Below are 16487 nucleotides of genomic sequence, written 5' to 3'. Positions count from 1 at the left end.
AGTCCAGTGGATCATCAAAACACTAATAAAACTCAATTCCACCTCGGTCTTGAACTACCAATGCACACAAAGTCACTCCAATGACATGATAAAAATAGAATTAGAACTTATGTGGATGAAAGCGCTTACCATTTGGATTGTTTCTTCAGATTTACTCTTGTTGCTATTTTGCTGCTATTTTACTGCTGGTGTACTGAGTTTTGGATGCACAGTATTTATCGTATATTTTTTGTCTCAAGAAGAATAAATTCTATTTTTATCATGTTATTGGAGTGACTTTGTGGGCATTGGTAGTTCAGGACCAAGGTGGAATTGAGTTTTATTAATGCCACAGCTTAGAGTTTGAACCCCACATATGCTACTTGTATGATGGTGTGCTATACATGTGTAGTTTTACATGTCATTCTTTGAATAATGTTTATATAATGTCATGTGTTTTACCATTGCTGGTACACAGCATCCATGTTAGTATGCTGAGTGACAGTGTCAAGTCCTTCCAGCATGTTACCACGAAGTAACATAAGAATGCATGCACTGTGCATGTGTATCTGACTTTATCCTACAAATCAGCACTGCATAGGTGTACCACACACACACACACACACATATATATATATATATATATATATATATATATATATATATATATATATATATATATATACATAGTTACTTCTCAACAAACATACACTGCTTGTGTGCTCTAGATGAGATCATTATGCACAAAGAAGGACAACTTCTCGTCCTTTGTGAATGAGATAATAATTGATGCCTTATAGGTTCTTGGCAGAAATCTGCTGAGAAGGACAGGTGATATAGTCTGGAAGAATCTGGTGTAGAATGATATGGTCAGTAATGTGGGTGACTTGAACAAGACTCTTAAGAGTATGTATTTGGTGATGCAGCAACATTTTCATTTACCATACCCTACCTTCTCACCTCTTATGAACAACTTACCCTACTGGAATCACACACCTTCACTCAAATTACTAGCTCACCAACCCTTAACACATTCCAAGCCTGTTCTAACATCATTTCTTCTCCCAGCTACCTTCTTGCAAAATTTCATAGAAAGGTCCACATTACCTACAGTAATCATGTACACAAAAAATCCCCACACATTTTCACTAAACCCTCACTCCTAATAAAAAGACTACTTCTCTCCCTACAAGCAGGTGATATTCATCCCAACCCTGGCCCAAATAATACTACCACTTTTAACCCCACCAGTCTTCCACCCTCCAGTTCAAATCTACTCTCCAACCCCCCTAACTCTCTCCCTATAGCTCACCTTAACATCCGTAGTATTAATAATAAAATTACCCAGCTCCATGCTCTTTTAGACATACACTCATTCGACATCCTTTGCCTGTCTGAAACTTGGCTTAAACAAGCAACCCAAGACAGTGAGATCATTCCCCCTGGCTATAACATCCACAGACTGGACCGTAAAGCTAAAAAGGGTGGTGGGATAGCAATTATTTACAAAACAGGAATACAAATTACTGTCTTACATGACAAACCTCCCTCTGTAAGTAATGCTGAAATCCTTATCTCCAAACTTCAGCTTAATACCCATAAATCCATCTACATAATCTGCTTATACCTTCCCCCTGGAAATAACATCAGTACCCTAGAAGAGATCCTCAGCTGGTTCTCCATTCATTTCCCACAAGAAACCATAGTCCTGGGCGATGTCAACATCAACTGGATAACTTGCACCTCAGTAGACCCTCCCATCCTCTTAAATATCCATGGTTTTATACAAACCATTCAAGGTCCCACTAGAACCAACAAACCTAATAACAAAGAAAGCATATTAGACTGGATTCTGATTAATCGTCACCACCTAACTTATACAGTAGGAACACTACCTGATGACTTAAGTGACCATACACTTACTTACTTAATCAGACATAAAACTGATACCCCTAACCCAACTAAATTCATAATGGTCAGAACTAATAAAAACTTTAACCCTGAAACCTTCAAAGGTGAACTTACATCCTGTAACTGGTCCCCTCTCAAACACCTTCCACTGGATGATGCTCTCTCATACTTCAACTCAAAGTTCCTATCTATTCTAGACTCACACGCTCCCTCAAGATCTGTCAGAATTAGCTCAAAACCTGCACCTTGGCTATCAAAGGACACAAGGCATAAAATTATTCTGAAAAATAAACTCTGGACTAAATACCATAGAACTAAAGATCCTATTGACCAACTAAACTTTAGGCAAATAAGAAATATTGCAAAAACAGCCATACATCTAGATAAAAGAAACCATTACTGCCATCTACAACTAGCTAACCAACATAATCCACAAAAGTTCTGGGCAGGAATAAATAGACTCTTAAAGCCTGGCCACTCTGACACCCCATGCCCTTCAGGCACTTCCCTAAACAACCCAAAACAAACTGCTGATGCCTTCAACACCTTCTTTACTGAAATTGTTCAGTCTCTATCTAATCAACTTTCCCCAGATATCCCCTCCCTGTCCACCTCCTCTAATGCTTCTATTCCCTTATTTCAACTGCAACCTGTACCAACATCACTAATATGCTCTCTGCTCTACAAACTGAAATCCTCCTCTCCATCAGCTGACCAGCTACCAGCTCAATATCTAAAAATTGCAGCTAAAACATTAGCCTATCCCATCCATCCTAATTAACAGAACCTTCACTGAAGGCTACATTCCATCAATCTGGAAAATATCACATATTATTCCCCTGCACAAAGGTGGTAACTCAACTGAACTCTCAAACTACCGACCCATAGCCTTACTCTCCCCCTAGCTAAAATCATGGAAAAATGCGTCCAAAACCAACTTCTAAATCACCTCTTAAATTACAATCTACTAGCTGACTGTCAGTATGGCTTTAGACCATTCCACAGCCCCACAACTGCCCTCCTTTCCTTCACTGACTGCATCAACAAAAACCGGAATAATAGCATCCTTACCTCTGCTCTCTTTATTGATCTATCCAAAGCCTTCAATATGGTCAATCACGAAATACTAATAAACTTACTTAAATCTTTTGCACTAGACACAAGTGCAATTAAGTGGTTCCACTCCTATCTTCATAACAGACAGCAGGCAGTTCTTTGGCACAATAACTTATCCAACCACCTACCCATTTCCCTTGGGGTTCCACAAGGCTCAATTCTTGACCCTCTTCTGTTTTCAGTTTTCATAAATGATCTTCATACTACTATTCCTCTTGCAACCTATATACAATATGCAGATGATTCTACTCTGATTTGTTTTGCCTCTTCCCCATCCGAACTTCACTCTATCACCCAACAGACATTCCAAACTGTAGAAATGTGGTTCCTAAAGCAATGCTTAATCTTAAACCCCAAGAAAACCAAATTATTACTTTTCTCCCCCACCCGTAAATCCTCCCCACTCAACTTCTCTGTCTTATCAAGTAATGGCACCTATATTTCCCCCGACCCATCTACTAAGCTCCTAGGAGTGGAGATTGACAACAATCTAACCTTTGACTCTCACCTTAACAAAACTATAAAACTAGTTAACAGAAAACTAGGCTCATTGTACAGAATTAAACCATTCCTTACTCCACTTGCCAGAGCATCCATCGCCCACTCACACCTAATTTCCACCCTCCTTTATGCCTCATCTATCTACACTAATCTGTCCAAAGCTAACCTCAACAAAATGGCTGTTGCCTACAACAGTATTGTTAGATTTGTCTCTGGGTCTACTTTTAGAACTCACCACTGCATAAACTTAATCCAGTTAGGATTGCTTGAGCTACAGAACCTAATCTTATTTCACCAACTCTCCATAGCCCATAAAATCCTGTATAAACCCTTTAATACCCACATACTCACTACTCTTATTACTCCTTACTGCAATCATAAAAGCCTACACTCTTCTAATAAACTTCTTATTTCCACTTGTAAATCCTATAACATGGCGGGAAACTCTTTACACAGTAGGAAAAATCTGGAACTCCCTTCCTGACAATCTCACTGCACTCTCCTCTCCTCCCTGCTTTAAATCCCAAGTCAAATCTCACCTCAAAACCCACTGGCTCTGACCATGTACTAACCCTGACTAGTTTTCTATATCCTCACAAGTACTTCCTTTTTTCTGATTACAGAACTTCAACTTACACTTCCCTATTTCTTCTATCATGCTCAATTTGTACACCTATTAAATTTATAGTTTTGTTGTTAATTTCTAATATTTCTTCTGCAAATATATGCAAATGAATCTTTTTACAGCTAATTGTTTTTTTCTCTGTTATTAATGTATGCTTTTGGAGCTTTTCTCCCCGGGCCTCTGCTGAAAATGGACATGTATCCATTCAGACCAGCCCAGTCAACAAATGTAAAATAAAATAAATAAAAATAAATACTCTGTTCTACATAGGGCTACAATTTTGCAGCTGACAGACGAAATTATTTCAGGCATCCCACCACCATCTATGTCACAGTTGGTGTATTGCAGATGATGGCATTTAGGCTGGACTACTTAGACCCCCATGGTATGTCATTTATTAAGATACCTAACATTTCATACCATTAAGGTTGTATATATCACATATTAATGTCCTCTCCAGTCATTCACTCCAGAAGGAGTTGACATGTTTCCAGTGATGAGAATGTGCCAGGAGGTGTTCCCTATCTATCATATCAGTATATCTTTAAATTTACTGTGCTGTCTTCCTGCTCAAATGACTTATATTACAGGACTGTCACATGAAGGCAGACCACAGGCATGATGACCAGGTATATATAGGATTACATTGATGTGGAATAGAGTGTTGTATTTTATGTAAAGTATTTTTCCATTCATCTTATTATGGAAAAATGTGTAATGAATTTTTTTTTTTATGTTTGACTTCCTTCTTCCACCAGGACTCATCCATTGATCCTGAAATTGGACGTGATGTAGTACACAAATCAGCACAGTCAATGAATAATAGGACACTGCACTTGAGTTTACGTTGTCCAGACCTAATAGCATCAGTTGTGTAGCACAAGATATTTCCTCTGAAATGGAGGACAGTGAACCCAGAGTATCTGCAGATGGTGGACCATCAACTACTGGTTAAGAAGAAGACATTGGACAGATATCCCAAGTGATTCTGACAGGGGTGTAAGACATCCCCATTATGGATAGCAGACAGATGTAGGTCAGTACATGGCCATTTGATGGTGATGTGTAGCCATGTGTCAGAAGATGTTCGCTTGCTATTATAGGCACATGATTGGTCACAACACAATTGTTTAACAGGCCTACGTGCACTTGCCTGTGTGACCGACCATGTGGTGCACCACATCCATGTGTTGCACAAGAGTCAGGAGTGCATGCATGATGAGATCATGGCAACAAAGGCTGGACAGCATGACAGTGGGGCATCAGTTGCACACTCTATAGAACAGATTGTCTCTACTTTGCTCAAACAATGCCATATATGCCCTGCCATGTCTTATCAGAGTGTGTGTGTGTGTGTGTGTGTGTGTGTGTGTGTGTGTGTGTGTGTGTGTGTGTGTGTGTGTGTTCAATCAACTGTCATTTAGGTGCTTCAATGACAGTCAATTGTACACTGATTTTAGAGGCCATATATGCCCTGCCATGTCTTATCAGAGTGTGTGTGTGTGTGTGTGTGTGTGTGTGTGTGTGTGTGTGTGTGTGTGTGTGTGTGTGTGTGTGTGTGTGTGTGTGTGTGTGTGCGTGTGTGTGTGTGTGTGTGTGTGTGTGTGTGTGTGTGTGTGTGTTCCATCAACTGTCATTTAAGTGGTTCAATGACAGTCAGGTGTACACTGATTTTAGAGGCCATGGAATTTCTGACTGGGATGCTGTTTGTATCCTCGCTCACTGCTGTACCCTGCATGGCACATCTTGCATGATACTTGCATATTTCAAATGTTGCCTTGGCACAGTATGCAACCTGCATTATGCCATGAGTTCAGCCACGCATGCTGGTGTTGCATTATGTGAGTTATGTCTTTCTATCACACTTAATTTCTACATTCTTACCCACTTGTGATCTGCTGCTGCCTCCCTAGCCACACCCCAAATAGCTAGCCTCCTACCTCTGGATGTACCACATACACACACTACAGTCAGTGTATGCAGTGAATATATCTTGGCATTATGTGTTACATTATGTGTTATAATGGGATTGACCACATGCCGGACATACACACACAAGTACATCCACAATAGTTGCTGTACATGTACTACATTCCTGAAACATTAACAATCATGTGCTTGCCCTTTGGGCATGCTCATCATTTTTCTCATTTGTACCACACTGTATACACATGCTGCATCAAGATACATTGAGATACTTTTAATATTTATTTATTTACATTTGTTGACCGGGAATGTCCGACTGGACGCAGGTCCATTTTCAGTGGAGGCTCGGGGAGAAAAGCTCCACAAATTAAAATATTACAGACATTAGTTACATATTAAGAATCCTAGCAATTAAAATATTACAAACATAGTTACAGATGAAGAACATAGTACATTCAGTAGATAACTAGCATCTGTATATCTATCTATCTATCTATATATATATATATATATATATATATATATATATATATATATATATACGATGTTACCATGTACAAGTCACACATAGATGACTGTGACTGCCCCATGTGGTGTTGGTATGCTGTCACAGATAGGTAGATATCATATGTTGATCTTTGTATAAGTGTACAACTGGTGTGTCATGACTAAAAGTTCTGTACCAGTCATTGATATGTTGCCTGAGTCAGCATATACCACCACAGTCTTCATCGCCTATACTAGATGTTGTTTCCACTGATATCCTTCTGATCATCTTGTGAAACATATAAAAGCTCCTCTCCAAACATCTTGGGGTTGTTGTGTTAGGTCACCCCCACCTAGAGCTGACAATTCACTGTATTTGGATGTAATCATATTATAACAACACAGAAAACATGGTGACCATTTGTACAACCATTTCCAGTGTGTCCTGCAGTGCACCTCTGGATGTGGCCAGACAGCTGAATTATGACTTCAGTACACCAAACAATCACTCATTGCTGTTCCATGTCACAGTGTGTGCTCTGTTGAATGCATCCTCAGCAATCATGGATGGGGCTGTGAATGATGTCATAAGTCAGCACTCCATTAGATAAACACAGTCATCACCTATTGGTAAAAATGGACAGAAAATTCACATGGTTGCATCGCACAAAACTAGGTATAAACTAGGTATAAATCCCTACGTCACAAGATGGGTTGCCAATTGGCTCACTGACAGAACCCACACTGTAAAAGTTGCAGACTCCAAATCTGACCTCAAAGCAGTGACAAGTGAAGTACCACAGGGTTCCATCCTCAGACCTCTCCTGTTTGGTATCTACTTCTCTGAAGTACAGGCTAACACAGAAGGCCTCTGGCTAACGAAGTTCGCAGATGACTGCAAACTAAGAGCCATAGTCAAGTCTCCAAATGATGTGGACATCCTACATACGGGCCTCGCTGAGACCGATACCTGGTGTCAGAGCCATGGCTTCAAGCTCAATGCCAAAAAGTGCAGTGCCATCCCCTTTGGTAAAAACTCTGTACCCATGAACTACCACATAGGCAGCAATCTAATTAACATTGAATGCATGATAAGAGCCTTGGGACCCAGGTGGACAGTAGTCTCTCCTTTGATAGTCACATCACCACAGTAGTCAGGAAGTCCTTCTACATGGCACACCTCATCATGAAAGGGTTCTCATCCAGGAAAAAAGAGGTCATTGTTCCCCTCTACTCGACACTCATTAGACCCATTATAGAGTACAACACCCCTTTTGGAATGTACCTCACAAGACATCTGCAGCAGCTGGAAAGGCCACAGAAGTACCTCACAAAGAGGATTACTGGCCTCAAACAAATGCCCTACACTGACTGCCTCAAAAAACTCCAATTTTACTCCGTAGCATATCACCTACTTCAAGGTGATCTCTGCCTAACATATAAAGCTATGTCAAACCCAGAGCTGTTGGACATGCTACACCTAAAGAAATCCCAATCCCTCTGAGCTACATGCTCTAGGGACCTAAACCTTATCACCATAATAAACAGGACATGCTGAAGGGATAGATTCCTGTCCCAGAGACTTCCCATACTCTGGAACAGGCTACCCGTCTATGTCAAGCAAAGTTCTTCATTAGCACTCTTCAAGAAAAATCTTGATGAGTGGATGTGAAATATGAAATACACCCCGGGGATCACTTCTGTGTCTCTGCTCAACGGTGGCACAGGAAAATAACTTTCTTGGGTGGCGTAAGCCAGGGAAACTTGTTGGCTAGGCTTACGTAGACCCTTGGGCTGATAGCCTAGTACTATGAACACAAAAGTATGGCAGCATAAACCACATTTGTGAAAGACACATATACTTATTAATTGGAGGCCTCTGAGGGATCTCCCTCTCTTGAAACAATGCCCTTTGGGCACTCTGTCTCCATCAGGATATTGAAGAAGCCATCTGCTGAGCATGTTATCTAGCAATGGTCATCCCTTTCTGTTGAAGTACAGTTCTGCACCCACTCCAGGTGTGGTTTTGATAGGTACATGGATGCAATCAATTGCCCCAAGGATGCTAGTAAAATTGGATATGCCATAGAACCATTTCATGGTAGTCTCCTGCTCATGTAGTGTTATGGGAAGAAGATGAACTCATTAGCCTTGCTGCACATAGCTGACTAGAACTGTCAGAGTATATGACTTGCAGGTGTCTGAGACACTCCTAAATTATCACCATGTGCTGCTGGAGTGTTTCAGAGGCCAGTAAACCAAGGATCAGATACACCTTTGTTTCAGCTAGGACATGGTTACCCCACAGGCTCCATGGAGACACAGGGGGTGAATACATCACACACACAGCCTGTACCAGCACTCTTGCTAATATGTAAATGTCTGTTCTTGCTTGAACAGAGAGCTAGCGTAACTGTAGCTTGGTTTGCTGCCATGCTGGTTGTTTGCAGATGTTAGGACACATTTGCAGATTATTCTCCAGTATTGCATAATTAATAAAGATTTCGATATTATATAATATTTCAATATTTTTTCAAGCAAATGTGGCCTCCATCAAATGCTTGCTGTAGTATAATGGTGTGTTATGCCAATGCTACTGTGTCACTTTTTATTTTCATTAAGTACATATGCCATATTGTTCCAACCAACAACCCCAAGAAACCATAATACTTGGTGACTTTAACATTGACTGGATAACCTGTTCAAACCAGCACCCAACTAACCATATTAATCTCTATGGGTTCTCTCAATTAATAACAACTCCTACTAGAATCCATAAACAAAATAGAAAAGAAACAACTCTTGACTGGATCCTTATTAATAACCATCCTTGCAGTTATACCCCAGGAACCCTTCCAGATAATATCAGTGATCATATGCTTACATATGTGATAAGACAAAAAGTGAATATTCCACACACTCATAAACTAAGAACATCCCGCTCAAAAAAGTTCTTCAACCCAGATAACTTCCTTACTGAATTGCAAGCATGCGACTGGTCACCACTAACTCATCTTGAACTTAATAAAGCAGTGACCTACTTTAATACAACCTTTCTTCAAAACCTTGATCATCATGCCCCTTTTCACTCTACTAGAATAAGATCCAAACCTGCTCCATGGCTATCTAAGCAAACAAAAGAAAAAATGATCCTCAGAAATAAAATCTGGGCCAAATGGAGAGGTAGTAAATGTGCATCTGACCACCTCCTCTTCAAACAATTAAGAAATGCCACCAAGAAAGATACTGTTAGAGACAAAAAGGAATATTATCTTCACCTTCAACAAAGCAGTCAAAAAAACCCTCAAAAATTCTGGTCAAGTGTTAATAAACTTCTTAAACCTGGACATTCACCTACTCCTACCCCTTCAGGCTTTCATCTCAACAATGCTACACAGATCCTGAAGCCTTTAATAAGTATTTTACAGAAGCCATTCAATCGCTAGCTAACTCATTACCCACATCTACTGCTTCCTTACCAAATACCTCTCTACCCTCATCCAAGACCTTTCAGATTCAACCCGTTGCTACATCTCTTATTTATAAGCTTCTTAAAAAACTCAAACCTTGCACCCCATCTGCTGACCAACTCCCATCAGAATACCTACAAATAGCTGCAAAAGCTATCAATTATCCAGTATCCATACTGATTAATAGGACTATCACTGAGGGAACAATCCCCACCTTATGGAAAATATCTCATATAATTCCCCTACACAAAGGAGGCTCATCAACTGAACTCTCAAATTTTCACCCTATTGCCCTACTTTCCCCATTAGCCAAGATTATGGAAAGATGTGTTCATAAACAAATTCTTAACTACCTTCTTCAAAACAAACTTCTAGCCGACTGTCAACATGGATTCAGACCATTCCACAGCACTACAACTGCCCTCCTTTCCTTCTCTGACTCCATAAATAATAATAGAAACAAAAATCATTTCTCCTCAGCACTATTCATAGATCTTTCAAAAGCCTTTGATATGGTTAACCACAATATACTTCTTGACAAACTAAACCTTTATTCTCTCAGCCCACACTCACTACAGTGGTTTAAGAGCTATCTCCATAACAGGCAACAAGCAGTCCTATGGGAGAACAACCTATCTTCCTTACTCCCAGTAAATATTGGTGTTCCACAAGGATCAATCCTTGGCTCCCTTCTTTTCATTATTTATCAATGACCTACATCTCAATATACCACAAGCCACCTGCATTCAATATGCTGATGACTCAACATTAATCTGCACTGCTAAAGATATTCCCTCCCTCCAGTCCCTCACCCAAACAGTCTTCTTAACTGTCGAAAATTGGTTTATGCAACACTGCCTCCTCCTTAACCCCAAAAAAACTAAGCTTCTTCTCTTCACTCCCACTCATAAATCTCCCACACCTCTCTTTACTATCTCCTCAAATAATGCAACCAGTATTAACCCTGATAAGACCACTCGATTACTAGGTGTAACTATTGATAACAGTCTCAGTTATGATGAACACATCAACACCACTATTAAAGCTGTAAACAAAAAAATTGGGACTCTCTACAGAATTAAACCCTTTCTTACCCCAGTAGCTAGAAAAACCATTGCTCAGACACACCTGATCTCCACCCTCTTCTATGCCTCACCTATCTATGCTAACTTATCCAAAAATAACATTACCAAACTCTCTATCTGCTACAATAGCATAGCCAGATTCATTACTGCTACTCCCCTAAGAACACACCATTGTCTTAACCTCAAACAGCTAGATTGGTTAGAGCTAACTAACCACTTACTCTATCAACAACTACTCATCATTCAAAAGACCCTCTACTACCCTGATGCCACCCCTAGCCTTACAAAACTGATTGTACCATATAAAAACCTAGCCACACTCTGTTCTGCTAACAAACTCCTAGTATCTCTAACTAAATCATATAATAAAGCTGGAGATTCATTATTTTCAAATTCCATAGGTAAAAACTGGAATCAACTCCCTCAAGAAATAACTAATCAAAACTCTACCTCTCTTTTCAAAAAACACATCAGAGAACATCTTAAAGCACAGTGGTTGTGTCCTTGTGCTAATCCCGACTGAAACCATGTCCTCATTTACCTAATTTTCCTCCCCTTTCCCCTTACTGAGCTCCTCACAAACACTTTCAATAGTTTGAGATTTATATCTGAGAAGTAGACTTTACCAGCAACCTTTTTTAACTTCATCTTGTGTTATTGTTTCTGTTTTATAAGTCTAATACAGTAGTATATATTAGTAGTAGTGTTATAGTTTCTGTTTATTAAGTCTAATACAGTAGTATATATTATAAGTATATCTCCTATTTTTAGTATTTCTTTTGTGTTGAAATTGAATTTTCTTTTTTTACCTTGTATTGTTTACTCATATTAATGCTTTATTGTGCCAAATCATTGTTTATTGCCTGTACTGGAGCTTTTCTCCCCGGGCCTCTACTGAAAACGGATACATGTCCAGCTAGACTAGCCCGGTCAACAAATGTAAAATAAATAAAAATAAAAAAAAATATTTTGAAACTGGGCACGGCTGCACAGTCAGCAGTTATCCTAAACCTATACTCATTAACACATGCCCCTAACTTTCAGGTAGTCTTGGAAATGCATCCACCCTTAGTTCACCTAAGTTCACTTTCACTGCACTATGCTGAGCACAATTTTCTTTTAGAATCTGGGGAAAAATCTACCAGAATGAATGTATTAGGTTCAGTAGTTATAGGTTCTACTTTGTTTAAGCAGATGCCATGTGCTGTGGGAGACAATGAATGGGTCCTATAATTAGCAGTGATGTAAGTGGACTTGTTTATAGATGCCAGGATATATAGGAGTTCTTGGTTGTTATACTGCTGGATTAGCCTTGAGGTGATGAGACTATGAATAGGCGCATGCCATCACCAGAAATTTAACCATCCTCACCAACTGATCTGAATGAGCTATAGGCATTAAAAAGATGGGAGTGTTGCCACTGCACTTTCGCAAAGGTTATGTAATTATATAAATGTGTATGCTTTCACGAGTCAAGAAAGTCCATCAACATTTCCTTATTTAACCTTCGAATACTGGGCAGATGGGCCTGATTGGGATTTGTTAGGATGGTAGATGTCAAAGACTGCCTAGGAAAAGCCCCTAATGGTGCAGAGAAACTCTTAGTCAATATGTAAAGGCCCCATAGGGAAGATGAAATCCATCCCTGGCAAAGAGGCAGAACTATCTACTATTTTTGTGTATGCTGACATACATTAGATTCCCCTAAAATCATGCCAGTTATTAAGCCAGTTGCTGAAGTCAGCTATTTTTGTTTGTATTTTGGCATCATTCATAATGATGCAAAGATACTTCTCAAGACTATTTTTTCCAAACATCAGAAGCATACATTGAGAGCTCAAACATATCTCTATTAATATGTTCCAAAGTAGAACATCTAAAATCATTAACTCCCATGTGAGCGAAAAGCAGGTTATTTGCATACTTAGAGTGAGAAGACCTGAGTTCACTAGTAACATCATGAATTCTGGCACCTAACAGACAACTTACTATCACTTTGTCATTGCTCATTCTAGTGACTGATGTGTCAGTATGTCTGACTTTAGAATCATTTATGACTAGAATGTTATTATCTGTGGCTGATTACTTAGGTAGCCATGAGGGGATGAGAATACAGTTTAGGCAATCCTTGCTTGCAGTGACAGCTCAAAGTAGTTCCATGAATGCTGCATTAGTTGGGTTGTTGTTGCATAGTAGGTGAGCTGTGACTGTGTTACTGAGGTTTAAGTGTATCGGTGCATTGTTTAGGAGGCCGAGGATACTTAGAAAGGGGTTTAGTTACAACATCAGCAGATTTGGTCGTAGTGGTAATATTGTGCTGTGGTGTTGCTGGAAATATGATGGGTTCTGACAATCAAGTGATAGAAGAGGTTTGTCTCCAGTCTAACTGGATATCTACACCTGTCACAAGTAGACTGGCTGTGAAATAGCAACAATGGATTGTGTGTGAACAGGAGGCGATTGTTAAACTACCTCTGTACTTAATGCTAGTAGATTGCAAGCAGATGAATTACAGGTAGACTTATTCAGTATGAACAGTTACTATATCAACTGTGGCAACTGATCTGATAGAGGAGGAGTTCAATAGATGGTTCACAGTGCTGTGAACTGAGATACCATAACAACAGTGGTATAGGGCCAGAAAACAAGGTAACATTAGCTGTATGGTCAAACAGCATATGCATCTTACCTAGCAGCTATTTTTTGCACTTATTCTATGCATTGCTACTATTCATACTGACAGTGAAAGGTATAAATGGTATAAAACTCTTTAAAACTGTATGCCGCTCTTTATAGCGTAGTTATGACTGCATGGTTAAGATACAGAGCAGTAATAATAACACTGAAAAGTGGGATCAGAAAACTAGGTTCACTCATAAAAGATGTGAACCCTTAAACTTAGCCAAAGGTTATAAGCATACACCTTCTCTATCATGGGGGCTGTATCTCCACACTCCTGCTCTTGCATTTGCTTAATCATTATTTACTCCACAATAAGAGGAATTGATTTTGGTAATACTGCAGTCTCAACATCTCAGTATTAGCCTGTAGCTCTAACGGATCAATCACTCTTTGATGATCACATTGAAAGAGCCAATCACTAGTGCATTACACTTCTGCACAGTACCCTGTGGTTATATTTAGTGTGTGTGCATATGTCCTAGTCTACAAATGCTTCATGCATATTATTAGTTTCATTATCTGCCGTGGTGTTTAGTACAAGTCAATAGAGCTTAACTTAAAACTTCTAACAAAATATCTTCAAGTCTGTTGCATCATAGTTGAATGTAACTGGAGGTTTTCTTCCTGGATTCCTTTAAAATTGGCATTTCCCAGTAGATTTAACTCATTTAAATATAACCATCTCACAAATAATAACTCACAGGCTCTCATCCCTCCCAACCACAGACAGCACATCTGCCTCATCTGCTCCTCATACAATTACATGCACTTAAATTTCATTATTAGTGTCCTTAGTTATATTCTACTTTTTATACCTCTGACTGACTTCAAATATCATTGATACTGTTCCAGTTCCTTTCTCATTATTACATAATTAGAATTCACTAACAAGACAAATCTCCACTTACGTTTCTTCATTAACTCCACCTCTACCTCCCTTTACTTCATGCTATATACCACACTTCACTTTTCCCTCTTCTCTATAACCACCAGCATTTCAAATGTTTCTCCAAGCATCATAGCAAACTATCTAACAAAATATCACTGTATAGTTTCACCTATATACACTTCTCCTACTGCAGTTTACTCAGCACACTATGAAATCAGGAGTAACTGTACCAGTATATCTCCCTACCTTTTTAATTTCTCACCTTGTCCTTATTTTAAGCACAAAATACTTCAATACTGACATCTGCTCAAAAATAAAAACTCATACAGGTCCCCGTTAAATCAATACACTGTCTCTCAAAAATCCCACAGTGTGGTGATGTCCACCCAAACCTAGACTCAAAAACTCACCAATAAATCCAAATAACAAAGAACCACCCCTACAAAATTGTGAAGTAATTAACTATTCTTAATCTACCACCTCAGACTATAACTCTTTCCAACTGTGCTACCCTGTCATTAAACAACCATCTAACCATCTAGCCATATTAGTAAAACTAGCACATCAAATCCCTCACCCATTAATTCTCCCACTACTCCTCCAAAAAAATTGAATATCGTCATTATCAACCTCCACAGCATTTGTAACAACATTACAGAGTTACGTGCTTGGATATCACAGTATAACACTGATATTTTTGCCATCACATAAACCTGGCTTAAGCCTAACATTAAAGATTCTGAACTACTCTCTCCAGCATACAGTATTATCAGAGCTAAAAGGCCCCACAAGACAGCAGAAGGGGTATCCTTAATTTATCCAAGCTTATGTAATTGTTCTCCCTATTTGCACAACATCCCAAAATTTCTGAACTGCTGAAATACCTGTATCACTGCTAAAGCTTAACAATAACAAACAGCTATGTTTTATAACAGTCTATATCTCACCTGGAAATGATATAACAACTTTAGAAGAAATCATCTCCTGGACAACTCTATATATACCTTGTGAAAAAAAGCATACCAGGAGATGTAAATATTGACTGGCAAAACCTTACATCAGTCTTTTTCTCAGCTAGAATAAATCTAAATAATCTGCCACACCAAAACATGACATCAATAAAGGTCTCTGACCCTAGAACATTTACAACCTCTGGAACCTATCCAAACTCACTTAGTGACCACCTTACAGCTTATACCCATAGAAATACTACCCATCAACCTAACACTCAATAACTTAACCTGAGACCTTTCTAAATTTAATACAGACTTCATCAGTACTTTGAAAACCTTTAATTGGTCTGTCATAAAAACTCTTCCACTTGATGACACAGTCAATACTTTTAATTTCTTATTCTTAAATACTTTAAACAGCTATACCCCCACTCTGCAAAAAAAAAAAAAAAAAAAAAATGAAAATTAACCACATGCCATGGCTCACTGCCAAGACAAAAGCTACAATGTCTAAAAGAGACAAAGCTTGGAAGAATGTCTTAAACTTAATTTTATTTATTTATTTTTATTTATTTTCATTTTACATTTGTTGACCGGGAGAGTTCAACTGGATTACAAGTCCATTTTCAGTGGAGGCCCGGGGAGAAAAACTCCAACAGAACAATTTTTTACAAAACATAGTTTTAAGGATAGACTTTTGACATGCAATTTCCATAGAAGAGACTTTAACATACATATTAACTAACAAATAGGATATATTCATTCTCTACAATATAATACTAAATTTTAGAAGATATTCCTAAGTTTAGGATTCCTGTGATAGATTTACTATCAGAGTAAAAGCAGAGAGACGTAGAATAAGTC

Source organism: Protopterus annectens, chromosome 5.part0 (assembly GCF_019279795.1).
Source record: "Protopterus annectens isolate FY-2018-M chromosome 5.part0, PAN1.0, whole genome shotgun sequence".
Lineage (NCBI taxonomy): Eukaryota > Metazoa > Chordata > Ceratodontiformes > Protopteridae > Protopterus > Protopterus annectens.
The sequence above is the reverse complement of the archived record's forward strand: the minus strand, read 5'-3'. Positions refer to the sequence as shown.